This window comes from Anabrus simplex, chromosome 2 (genome assembly GCF_040414725.1).
Source record: "Anabrus simplex isolate iqAnaSimp1 chromosome 2, ASM4041472v1, whole genome shotgun sequence".
NCBI classification, from domain to species: Eukaryota; Metazoa; Arthropoda; class Insecta; order Orthoptera; family Tettigoniidae; genus Anabrus; species Anabrus simplex.
The window spans coordinates 318,325,694-318,339,692 of record NC_090266.1 but is presented as its reverse complement, the minus strand read 5'-3'; the positions used below and the strand labels follow the sequence as shown (position 1 = coordinate 318,339,692).

Sequence of the window (13,999 nt, the reverse complement as noted above, 5' to 3'; positions counted from 1 at the left end):
ATGATCACGCAGATGACAACCATGGCGTGTCCAGGACTCTAGGCGAGGACCTTTAACCCCGTGCTGAGTGCTGTTACCATGTGCTAACCATGCATGACATAGCGGCCATGTGATTCATCGCTGGTGGAGAGATGGCTGCTAAGTCCTTAAGTTCTATAAGCATGTATACACTAGTAAAGGTTTTTCTCAAGTCAGTTAATTATTAAATGTAAGCCAGTGCGGCATTTGCTTTGTTTTAGTGAAGTTAAATACATTCAGGGCTGCAATGCATGTTTAAGCCCCGAGCTAAGTGTTTATATTTCAATTAGATGGGAACAAGGGATAGAATAGGTTATGCATAGGTGTGTGTTTTTATATTAATAGTATTGTATTCTTGTACGAGTTGATTTTGATAGAGATGTTGGGCAGACTCTTCACAGTATCAAATGGCCTGTGCGACTTCAGCGACGCGAGATTATACGGAGTAGATTAGAGACAGCATTAGATCAGGATGTTTTCTATGCATGAAGCATGAATTTTTCAGCTGTAAGGAGTTGTATGGTGGAGTTATATTCACCATTGAATACAGAGCAGGGTCTTCAACTTTGGTGGCAGGCAAGTTCAGGAATGTAACGGGTATCAAACCAAGGATATTTTATGTGAAAGGCTAGAATTGCCATGAGATGTTGATGGGGCTGAAATGATAAGAAAAAGGCTATGAAGCCATAGTGTTTTACTGGGAGTCCTGATTTATATGTGTATTAATAAGCCAGCCTGTGATTATGCACGTGAATGTGTTGGCTGTGTTATTTCTGTCAGAGAGAATTTTGTACCATTGTGTAGAGATAAGGAGTCGGTGTGGCCCCGACCAGATATTAGCTCCCAGGTAAAGAAAGCCTGAGACAGCTGTAGCCTGTGAGCCCACTATGAGTGAAAGTATTTTACGATAGATCCTGTTAGTTCCACGAACTCCTGACTACCTGCCCCAGTCATTTAAACGTTTGTTGCTCACTAGCTGATGTCCCTTGCCGTGTCGAAATATGGCAGTGCTGTGTCTTGTTGAGACATGCGATCTTCGGAGCTTGAATATGTCAGAATTGAACCCACAAGTAGTGCACAGGATTGTTAAGAGATACCAGCATTAAGCACTGAATTTTTGTGGGTTAGCCCCTTCTCTTACTCGGACACTGAAATATTTTAAGAGATACCAACGTGTCAAGAGTTTTTTTTTTTTTACCACGGGGGTTCTTTAGTGAGCTAGAAGCCAATGACACAGAATTGTAGCACAGAAATGCCCTCAAATGCAACCGACTTCAGCCAGGATTGAACCTACTATGCTAGGAACAGAAGACAGAAACAATGGCATCACTGAGACTGAGAAAAGGAAATGGAACACGCAAGACAACCAATATATCAAAGATAGGAAGCTATAAAGGAGGGCATGAATACACAAAACGAAAAGCAAAATGACAGTCAAGTGTAGACTGGGGGACCAACAGATAGGAGGGAAGAGGACAAAAGAGAAAAACATAAGGATAAGGACCAACCTCACATCTTCACACACTGTTGTCTTCGTAGACAACAACCTTTGAAATGAGTCACAATATTTACCATACTGGTGACAGATGAGCAACTGAGACAAATTACTGGAAAAGACAGTGCTGGGTATTAGGGAAAAACTTACTCCCAAACAACTGTACAAAAGTACAGAATACTCATGTTCAAAATGAGATGTAGTTTCATACCTTGAAGAGGTTGTGTTGATGAGTTCTGTTAGATATATGGTAGACATGTTCTTGTGAGATACAAAATAGCACAAGCTTCATTAAGAAAGCATGTGTATTTTTGTACTAAGTTAAAAATCAGGACAAGCTCTTTTTCATACTGGATGCCAAATACAGTAGAGCATTGATAATTCAAACCTTGGTAGTTCTTTTTTTCTTTTTTTACAAGCTGCTTTATATCGCACCGACATAGATAAGTCTTATATGGCAACGGTGGGACAGGAAAGGGCTAGGAGTAGGAAGGAAGCGGCCGTGGCCTTAAGGTGGCGTGAAAATGGGAAACCACTGAAAACCATCTTCAGGGCTGCCGACAGTGGGGTTTGAACCCTCTATCTCCCGAATACTGGATACTGGCCGCACTTAAGCGACTGCAGCTATCGAGCTCGGTCACCCTGGTAGTTCAAGGCTCCTTGAAATTCAAGCTGGTCTTCAGAAAAATTGAACTGAAATGAATTGAAAAATACAGTAAAACCCCACTTATACATTTCTGACATTTACATTTGTTGTTTACAATGTACATACATAAAGAACCCTGCCCCCACACCACTACTATAGACTAACAAATACCTTTAAGCTGATTTCTGAGGAGTTCACATGCTATTTCTTTGTTCGTCACTTCACTAATTAGATTGTTCATCCATCACATTTATGACTTCCTGAGAAATATAATCCCAACTCAACAACTGCAGTAACTGAATATAAACTGAACTGACAGTTATTGCAAACAGTACTGTGCACACCTGTAAGTTACTCCTTAAATTTCTTACTTTGCTTGTGATAACTGCAATAACGAGCAGCGATAGGAAGTGGAAGATTGTGCCTTTGAATGTGAAACTGGTAGCCTTCGAGGGACTTCATAAAAGCAAAAAAATTTAAAAAACTTGCAAAATGAGTGAAGCTTTATTCATTAGGTTCACACAAAGAAAACCAAGGGAAAGTCCAATTTCAGGGCCTATTCTGCAAGAAAATGTGTTGTTTTTTAGGGATGAGTGAAAGGAAAGGGAGGAAGATTTTACTGCATGTTCAGAATGGTTGGACAGGTGAAGAAGCAGTATGGCACACAGCAAGTTGTAGTTTGTGGTGAAAAATAAAAAAAGAAGACTGTTACACAATTCTGTGAAAGAGTGAAGCAAATAATAGAAGAAGATGCTCCCAAACAACTGTACAAATGTGACAAAACAGCCTAAGTTATTAAATACTTCCATCTAAAACTTTAGCCTCAAGGGAAGAAAAGGCTGGCCTGAACCATAAGAAATCTAAAGAGAAGTTGATAGTTTTTGCTGCATCAAATGCAAGTGAAGACCATAAACTGAAGCTACTTGTAACAAGCAAGTCTGCTAAGACTAGAGTTTTAAAATATCACCTCTGCATGGCCCGTTTAATACGTAAACCAAGAAATCCACCTGGATTTATGTTGCTCCCAAGACCAAGAAATACTACAAGAAAAAGGGCTTGCCTTCCAAAATAATCTTAATTTTGATGAGGAGGAGTTAAAATGCGACAGAATCTGAGCATTTTACAATGACTGACAAAAAAATATATAGTTGTTGCCTGCTTTAGATGCTCCTACAAAAGGTGAAGGAATCATAGTGGAGATTTCAAATAAAACTACTATAAGACACTTAGTTTACTGGGTGCCCAATTAAATGGCTGAAATAAAGGCAGATACACAACATGAATGAAAGCGAGGTTCTAGAATGGATGAACAGCGATGAAAATTTTTTAACTAACCCATATTCGAATTGTTGAAATTATGAGTGAACCCGTACCAGGATGTCCACGTTGAGGAAAACAGCAAACAGAAGCTACGTAGACTGATACAACACTTTTTAGAAAATTGTGTGTCCACCTCTGTAGCGTAATGGTTAGCACCATTAGCTGCTGTCCATCAAGGGCAGGTATGTGGTTAAAATGGTATATGCAGCTCACCTCCATTGGGGCTGTGCCTGAAAAGAGCCGCACCACCTCGATGAGACAAATTTACTTTAGAAGATAGCGCAACATTAGCGCTCATAAATGAGGCTCTATCTGAAAACAAAAGACAGATCATTTCTTTAAAATTAAAATTCTTTTTAAATTTGGTAATTTCTTTCAATTTTAAATTTGTGCCTTTTAAAACTCAGTAATGTTTGCTCATATCTAACAACCTAGGGATGTACTGTATTGTTTAACCTTTCTTGTTCTCAAATATTTATTCGTGCATTATCCTTTAATTTGTTCTTAAATCCACATAATCAGTTTTTTTTTAATAACTTGAGATGGCATCAGCCAAAATTAGCTGTACTGTGTAAAGATTGGACAGTTGACAAAATGCAAGAAATGAGTTCATTTCAGAAAACCCATGATGAGGCACAGAAAAAGAGAAATCACTCCAATGAATGCTAGTTTTGTTCATGTACTGTGCAAGGAAAGATTTTCAAAAATCTCAAGGATGTTAAGTATTTCTTCAGTTTGTTCCCATTATTTCTGGGATCACTGAAGACTTCTTGGCTTTTAGGATTTTAGCCTGGGGTTGAAGACCAGATGCCATTTCTAATGCCACATGATATTTCAGGTGAATATTCAACCCCCAGTATCAGCTGAGATTCATCAGCTACCTGGGTGGAAAGTAAAAAACTAAACTACAGTGCTAACCATGTCCTCTAGCGGAAAAAAAATAAAAATAAAATAATGGTAATTTTGACTATGAATCAAGTTTACCTGAACTCTTCGGATAACTAGAGCTGAATTTAAATTATCATCTACCGAGTTAGTTGGCTGTACGGTTAGGATCGCGTAGCTTTGAGCTTGCATTTGGGAATTCAAACCCCACTGTCAACAGCCTTGAAGATGGTTTCCCATGGTTTCCCATTTTCACACCAAACAAATGGTGGCGCTGTAACTTAATTAAGGCCACAGCCGCTTCCTTCACACTCCTAGCCCTTTCCTATCCCATCGCTGCCATAAGACCTATCTGTGTTAGTGCGACAAAAGGCAAACTGTAAAAAGAGTATATCTAGTACAGAGAGTATGGGTGGAAGGTGTGCAAGGGCTTAAATCTTATGAAAAGGGCTCCTGAGCAGAGTACACAATTCTCAGGCTTTCTACAAGAATGGAATAACAGAGAGCAACAAACATTACGAATTAAGCTTAATATAGCAGACTGTGAAGAACATACATAAGGAAGGAGACTACTCGAACAACCTACATGAGAAATTCCATATTATATTACAAGGAAACTGTTAAAAGGACCAAAAGATAAACTACAATGAGCACCATTCAGAGACCTAAACTGGTCTCCAGAATGTCAGCAATACATTTCTTAGAAACAATGACTCTGTAATGGAAAAAGTGAATAGTACTATATTAGTACAGTTCAGTCTGGTTGCAACATGGGTTTGAAATATTTTTTACAGTCTCACACTGAGTAATTCCCTAAAAATCTTGGCGATATAGGTGAGGAACAAGGTGAGAATTAGGGGCATTAGTAAGAAGGCATCATGGGATGTGCTGTATCAGTACAACTGTGGACTACTGTGGGATATACAACAGCCTATATCACATCAGTACGTACATCAGACTCAATCACATTATTGCAAGTCTCAATTGTGCAGCTTTCTGACAACTAACCCATTGTATCAGGCACAATTTTATTGAACGTTTTTCTTATTTCAATGAAGTGCCAGAGTTTGAGTATCATTGTTATTAGGTTTTCAAAATTCTGGGAGTAAGAAACAACAATATAATGGTAAAGACTATATTTCACGAACTAATTAAAATTTCAATTCAAATTTATGAGCAAACAGAGCAGAAAAAGTATTTGTTTCATGAATCCAAGTGATTCAGGTGTGTTATGACATCTGCTGAAATCTCAACACCCAAAAGTTTCCTTTTATAGACCTGTGTTACTTTAAATACTGAATTTTAAAACAGGCCAAAATAATCCCTCGTGATGCTGTATTTCTGTCAGATCCACTGACCTCCAAAATTAACTAAGAATCTACATTTCACATCCATCCACAAAATGTTTTATATAAAGCTGAAAATATGTGCAGTAAATCTAGAATGCCTTTCAACTGCTTCCAATGATTTTTTCACAAGTAGCAGTCTCTAGTCTACAGTTTTTGGTATTATTATTTTTCCTTTGCTCTAATATGGTTATGTCCAACTCGTTGGCTGAACGGTCAGCGTACTGGCCTTCGGTTCAGAGGGTCCCGGGTTCGATTCCCGGCCGGGTCGGGGATTTTAACTTTAATTGGTTAATTCCAATGGCCCAGGGGCTGGGTGTATGTGTTGTCTTCAATCATCATTTCATCCTCATCACGACGCGCAGGTCGCCTACAGGTGTCAAGTAGAAAGACCTGCACCTGGCGAGCCAAACCCGTCCTGGGATATCCCGGCATTAAAAGCTACATGACATTTCATTTCATATGGTTATTACAATAGAATTCCATTAGTCCGGCATCCAACAGTCCGGAACGCCCGATGGTCCGGCACCATTCCGGATTATTTTATGATTTTTTTTTTTACGTTCGTGACAGTTAAAGCGAACGGTGCGGTTCGGAAACAACCGGAAGTGTCCACTACGCGTCTGCTATTGTTAGACACAATCAGCATTGTTGACTGTCACCACACACAGGTTCAGTTCATTGTTTTGATTGAGAGCACTTTTCGCTACAGTATTTTTTCTTGCGATCTAGGATCCGTATTACAGTAGTGCAGTAGTGTAGTGAACATACATATCAAAGTGCCCTGTGGAAGTTTTCTTGGTATTTAAGCAGTGACAATATCCTCAAAACTGAAACCTTCAAGTTCCAAATCAGGAGAGTAACTTAAGCACGTAACTCTGACCATCAACCAGAAACTGGAAATCATCAAACGCCTGGAGAAAGGTGAGAATAGAAATATTTTGTTGAATGAATTTAATATTGGCTCATCAACCATTTACATCATAAAAAAACAAAAAGATGAACTAATGAAATTTGCTTCTCATTCGGTAAAAAACTGGCTTCCAGACAAACTTGTAAAAAAAAAAAAAAAACCAACAACCCTGGAACAATTACTGTAGACAGCTTATTGTACAAATGGTTCAGTGCAGTATGCTCCGAAGGAAAGCCAGTAATGGGGTCAATGGTTATTGAAAAGGCAAAGAAATTTGGACAAGACTTGGGTGTTGCAGAACGTGAATGCAATTTTTCTGATGGTTGGCTCAGAAACTTTAAGTTTCGGCATGGAATTTGAAGACTTGATGTAACCAGAAACACACTTTCAGCAAACCAAGATTCAGCAGAAAATCGCAGTTAATAATCTAACAACTGATCAGATTTACAATGCTGATGAAACAGGCCTACTATGGCGGTGCTTATCAACATCTACTCTAGCTGCAGGAGGTGAAAAGGTGGCTAAAGGGTTTTAAAAAAACAAAGATTGACAGTTTTGCTATGTGCTAATGCATTTGGAAGCCACCAAATAACTCCTTTTGTAATTGGTAAATCTAGAAAACCTCGGATATTTAAAAAGGTTACGAACTTGCCTGTTCATTATGACGCTCAATCAAATGCGTGGATGACTGCCACCCTATTCAGAAACTGGTTCTTTCATCATTTTGTGCCACAAGTCAGAGAAAGCTTCAAAAACCTTGGTCTACCAGAAGACAGCAAAGCCATCCTTCTTTTGGACAAATGTAAAGCACATCCACCAGTAGCTGAGTTAGTTTCCGGAAATATATTTGCCGCCTAATGTTACGTCACTGATTCAGCCAATGGATCAAGGGGTAATCCAGAACTTTAAATGTTTTTATAGGAGTTCTTTTGTTAGCAGCCTGTTAAATGCTGAGTGTGATGTAACTGAATTTCAAAAAAAGTTTAATGTACAAGATGCCGTCTATGCTGTCGCGCTGTCCTGGGCTCAAGTAAAAAAAGTTAGTTTACAACGGTGCTGGGGAAAACTTTGGTGAACTGTGGATCCTACATCTGATTCAACACCACAGACTGTTGAGGAGGAACAACATCCCGAATCAGTGTCTGAAGTTTTGGATGTTGTAAGAAGGGTAACCAACAACAATCCTTTGGATAACTTATATGAAGAGGAACTCGCAGAGTGGATTCAAATGGATAACAATGGACCTACCGAGCAGGAGCTAACCAACGAGGACATTATCCAGTGTATTAAACCCTCAACCTATACACAATTTTGAAGAGAGTGACTCAGATGAGGAAACGGAAGAAAAGGAGAGAATCAACTGGGCAGAAGCCGCCGAGGCCCTAAATAAATTCATCACTTTTGCTGAGTGTAAAACTGATCATAATGCCAATCAACTTATTGATTAACATATCATCAGAAATATTCATGCCAAGCGATAACAATCTTGAAAACAAAAAGATATTCGAGGTTTTTTTGTCACACTAAAATATTGTACAGTTACATGTATGTAAACTGAATGTGTTGAATGAAAATTTGGTGCTACCCTAATTTTGAGCTAAAGTTATTAAACTAATGATTCTGCTGATCAACATTTTACTGCAAAACGCCGTGTTACAGCTGTTTTTGCTGTACGCCTTAACCTATATCGTAGTAAGAGGTACCGCCCGAAGGTCCGGCATTTTTGGTAATCCGGCACCGGACCGTTCCCGAACGTGCCGGACTATCCGACTTCTACTGTACTTTTACCTTTAGGTAATAGTCTCTGAATTTGAAAGAAAGTACATTGCTCATAAAAGCAAAATTAATATTAAGTTCCAACATTAAGATCACCAATGATCAAATGTTTTAATTTACTGAATTAGTAAACAATTATTTTGGGGGGCCAGATAGCTGCAAAAAAATATTTCTACTTAGTATAAATATGACCAGAAGATTTGTTTCCTGTTAGCTATAAAGTTCTAAGGGTACGTTTATGCTGCAACCTCACTGCCGGCCATTGCCAAGCCTCGCTGCTCGATGTTAGGCGATGATGAAACAAACCAATGGATCTTAATCGGTGCTTTTAACCTGGAGCCTGGCTTATAGCTGCGCTGCTGGCTGCTATCCTCGCCACATCCATGGTCTCAAACACGTTTGATTTTCGAGCCTGGCACATCGCCGGCTATCTTGTAATACGGACTGTGATTCTTTCAAGGTCACCCAGTCTCCCACTCTTCTTCTATCTGCTTTCCACACAGATGTTCTGTGGCACTATAAATGATCACTAACTAGCAATCTGAACCTGATACGGTAACTTGTGTTTTGCTGTTTCGTTTCTGCAATGGGTGACTATTTTAAATAAATGCTGATATCATCTGTCTTCGAAAGAAATGCCATTTGGAACCAGCGGATCATCATAACAGATTCAAACTGGACAAACTATGGAATGAAGTGGCAAAAGAATGCGGAACTAATAAGCAAACTGTTTTCTATTCTTGCCATTTAGGGCCCTCTATTATAAGTAGGTGATTTATATGAAGTACCACTTTTTCATAGAATATTCAAAAGCTATTTTTTTAAAACTGTGGATACATTTTGTTTAGGAATCCTAACTAAAGTAGAAATGAGGTACTCCATAACACCTTTTTTCTTTATTCAAAAGTGCATTATTAATTATGAAATGAACATTTGTAACTTCATTTTACAATCAACTACCGCAGTAGAAAAGCATTAAAAAATTCAAACGAGGCATTTTACATTTTTTAATACACATTCAACACAACCAAATTATTTTAACATACACTCGCCAACAGAAATGTGACTCACTCATTAAAAAGTTCTCTGAATTTATTCCGTACTTCAGAGGCTTCAGTTGGAGCTGTGTTGTTCCTTGTTGACAGGGTAGCTCTTGGAAGTACGTCTTCATAGTCCAAAGTGTTCAGCCCCTCTTTATCTACCCAGTCTCGCCATACATAGTGTTACAACTTAAAAAGTGAAAAATGCAAATATTATGAGAACTATTTTAATTTGCTGTTAGTACGTTGTTCTTACAGACATTCTTTACACAAATCATCAATCACTTTTCGAAATGGTCACCTTTGGCACTGATACAGGCTCTGAGTCTTTGTGGCCACTCGTCTATGGCGGAACGGAGGACACCCAGAGGGAAATCCGCCACTGCTGACAATAAGGAACGCTTTAATCTTCCAATGGTGGGGTGTGTCTTCTTGCAGACAATGCCCTCAAGCACGACCACAGTCGGTAGTCCAAAGGGTTCAGGTCCGGACTGCTACTGGGCCAATCATCAGTTGAAATGAAGTCAGGGACATGACGTTGAAGCCACCCTTGAGTTTACCTAGCCTTGTGGGTTGGAGCAGAATCCTGCTGGAAAGTCCAGGGTTGGTTTTGAAACAATGTGCCACTTAAGTTCTTCACAATAGGCTCCAAAACGGTGCTTTTGTACACTCTGGCGCTGGTTTTAACATCCTTTTTGCAGAAATGCACCTGGGTGGTGCCAGAATAACTCACCCCTACCACACCATCACAGAGGAGGGATGATGGGCCCTCTGTGCGTAACGCTGCAGGAGACGATGACATTTAAGCACTCTCAGCTTCTTTAGGAAAAATATTTTTAACTTATAATGTCCTGTTCGTTGGCGATAAGCCCATAGTCTAAGGTCCTTTGACAGAAGCCTTGACATTGACCTTCTTGAAATGATCATTTCATGGCCTATGATAGCCTGCTTCCGCACCACATTTCTCCGAATACGAGCCACCACTGCCTTTTTTTGCTGCTGGAGTCCTGACACTGCGTGGGCGACCCTCCCTAGGACGATCTTTTACAGTCCCAATTGCAGTGAATCGCTCAATGGTCCGGTACACAAACATACGACTGATTTTCAGCTTTTGCAGAGTCTTGAAAATATCACTTTGAGATTTTCCAACTTTATGTAATGCTATTTCTGCAACACAATTTTCATAATCACCCCATTCCATGTTGAAACCTGCAGCTAGATGCTGCCTCTTTCACAGACAAGTTAACAATGGTTCAAGGTTAACGCGTGCACACTGGTAGTTCTTTACCTGCCAAACCGGTTGTACAGTGTGTGTCAAAAGTTTGTAACAGTATTTATGGTTAGACTAGGTATAATCATGTTATATAAAATACAAACAGCCTTAACTATCAGTTCCATTGTTTCTACATTCGTCTCAATAGATTTGCATAGTAGCCTATCCTCCATTTTGTAGCTGCAATTCGAAATGCACATACAACATTTTTCCTAGCTCGGTAAAGGGCTATATTGAATTTTTCCTTTGACAGATCAAGATTTCTCCTGGCATAAGGCTCCATCAAATGTTTCAGTAAGGGATAGGCTTCATCACCTACAAACACAAATGGTTCAGCTGTGTCACTATTCGGAAGGAGTCTGTCTTCAGGACTCTGAAGTACACTATTAAACATTCCTCGATATAAATCTGACGATCTAAAAATGCCTCCATCGCTTTCCTTTCCATAAGCTCCTACCTCTATGAAAGTAAATCTACAGTTAGCACCACTTACGGCTTGCAGAACTATTGAAAAGTAGTTTTTGTAATTCTAGAACACAGACCCTGACCATTTAGGACAAATAATTCTGAAATATTTCCCATTTAGAGTGCCTAAACAATTTGGGAATCCCCATTTCTGATAAAACAAATCAGCAATTACTTTGAATTCTTCTGCCGAGGGTGGTTTGATATGCAATGGTTGTAAGACTTGCCACAGCACTGGCAACATTTGCTTTACAATTCTGGATACAGTTGTGATTCCAAGCTGAAATTCGGCAGCCAGACTCGTGTATGAATTTCCTGTTGCCAAGAATCTGGAAGATGATTATGATTATGTTTGTTGTTTAAAGGGTCATCGGCCCCTAATGGTACAAAATGTATCCACTGACTAGAATCTAAAATGAATGGTGATGAGAAAATGATTGTGATACAAAAACAATCAGTGGATCCAATTCACAATGTCTTAATTACCATGATGGTGCTTATTATCTAAAGGGGTCCAAAATTCAGGGCACCGGCCCTTCACAATGGTACTAATCACTAGCAAAACAGAACCATGGTGTTCCTCCTACAGTGGTACTAATAACAGGTAACTTTTTTTTTCTATTCGCTATACGTCGCACCGACACATATCTTATGGCGATGATGGGACAGGAAAGGGCTAGGAGTGGGAAGGAAGCAGCCGTGGCCTTAAGTTACAGCCCCAGAATTTGCCTGGTGTGAAAATGGGAAACCATGGAAAACCATCTTCAGGGCTGCCGACAGTGGGGTTCGAACCTACTATCTCCCGAATACTGGATACTGGCCGCACTTAAGCAACTGCAGCTATCGAGCTCGGTGCAGGTAACAGACTCATAGCGTTTCCTGCATGGTGGTACTAATCACAGGTAATGTAAACCCATCTTATGTCACACACAATGGCACTACTCGCAGGTAGCACAACAAACCCATGGCATTTTGCACATAAAAGTACCACTCACAAGCAACCCAGACCCACAGTGCTCCTCACCTAGGTGTACTAATCACGGGCGCCATTATTCCTGTGGTGTTCCTCACTTGGTGGAACTAATCACAGGCCATGTACACTCATGGCGTCGCTCACATAATGGTACTAATCACAGGCAATGCAGACCCACAGTGTATTGCACAATATGGTAACGCACACAGGCAACACAAGCCCATGGTGTTCCTTTCATAATGGTACTAATCACAGCGGTCAGCCAAACCCGTGGAGTTTCTCACATAGTACAACTAACTGCCGGCAACATAGATCCATGGTGTTTCACATAAGTTGTACTACTCATAGGTAATGCAGACTATACTGAACACAGTGGAATGAACCAGTGGAATACACATGACCTCTTTCACAAGCAACACTCAGACACATAATGTTCCACACAGAATGGTACTGCTCCTATATAAAGTAGACCCTCGCAAGGTGGTACTAGTCGCAAGTAACATCGACCCATGGTGTTCCGCACGTAATGGTACTAATCAAAAGTAATCTCATGGTTGCCCCTTTTAGTTGTCTCTTACAACAGGCAGGGCATACCATGAGTGTAGTCTACGTCCCCCACCCACAGGGGGTAGAGAGAGAGAGAGAGAGAGAAAAGAGGAAGAAGTAAGGATCCGACACTTTGAAAAATGAAGTACCGGACAAAGAAAGACAAGGACCACCAAGGGCGTGAAAATTAAAAAGACTCTCGGCTTCGAAAAATCTGGAAGAAAATGAAATCCAATAAATAAGGAGCTCTAAATATTTCAGATGCATTTTCCATGTAATAACCATATTTGATAAATAATCAAACTTATATTTTAAATTAATAAATACTTATTAAGACACATGATGCTAACGCAAGTCTATGAACATATATTATTTTGTGTGTTGCAGCAACAAATGAAGTTAAAAAGAAGTGACAGACTCTCCGACAGCAATTCAGGGAGAAGTATCAAAATACTCCTAAACTATCATCATCAGGAGCATCTCCCCCTGAAGACATAATGCAATGGCCATACTCTCTTCAATTTCTGCATGATAATTTTGAGCACAGGCCAAAAAGTGGAAACCTGAGCTGCAGTGAAGATGCTGTGGAAGCTGAAGACACCGCTGATAATAATGTTTATAAAGAAGATCATTGCCCAAGAACACCTGCGTCTGATACATTTCAATCTCTGTCGGAACCTCAGTCGGCTATTTCTTCAGCCATACTGTGATCATTAGGCTACAGGAAGAGAGTTCGGCCTATCGATCCAGTAGGTAGTGAACTAGTGGAGCTTGAAAGAGAAAATTTGTGAATGCAAAAACAAAGACATTCTTAATCGGCCAACAAAGAAAATGAAGGCATTGCGTTCTTTTATCTCTCTTCTCCCTCATGTGAGGCACATGACCGCTTTGAATAAAACGAGCTTTAGGATTGAAGTGCAGAAAGTTGTTATGGAAAAAAATGTACAGATACACTTGTGTATCGTGCAACACAGGTTGTATTAATCCACCTGTTGAAGAGAGTGCATATGATGGCCCATTACGAATTTCATTGGTCTGTGATCGCCAAGTCTACTCTGTCATGTCACCATTACAACAGTCATATCCCGGTAGCCACTTGGAGCCAGAAGCAGATCTGGTCAGCCGTTCACCATCAGCCGGAAGAGCCCAGGGTTCCGCCACCAGTCTATCGTAACTCTTTATAATTGGAACACTGATTTATGAATAATTGATCCATTATTAATGATTATAAGATTAAGTTACCTATGTTTCTACTCATACTATTTCTTGGCGGGCTTTGACCTTTTCTCGAATTCTTCTCCAA

At 39.8% G+C, this 13,999-nt stretch overlaps 1 protein-coding gene across 3 annotated transcripts in view; it reads right to left on the bottom strand.

Moving 5' to 3' along the window:
- Positions 1 to 13,999, bottom strand: part of LOC136862801 (tumor suppressor candidate 2) — a 70,974-nt gene that overhangs the window by 21,099 nt on the left and 35,876 nt on the right. Inside the window, exon 3 of one of the 3 annotated variants that reach the window (XR_010859066.2) lies at positions 3,693 to 3,791. The exons of the other annotated variants lie outside the window; for them this stretch is intronic. The gene's annotated coding sequence lies outside the window, so the exon portion shown is untranslated. The remainder of the gene's footprint in view (positions 1 to 3,692; positions 3,792 to 13,999) is intronic. 3 annotated transcript variants of the gene reach the window in all.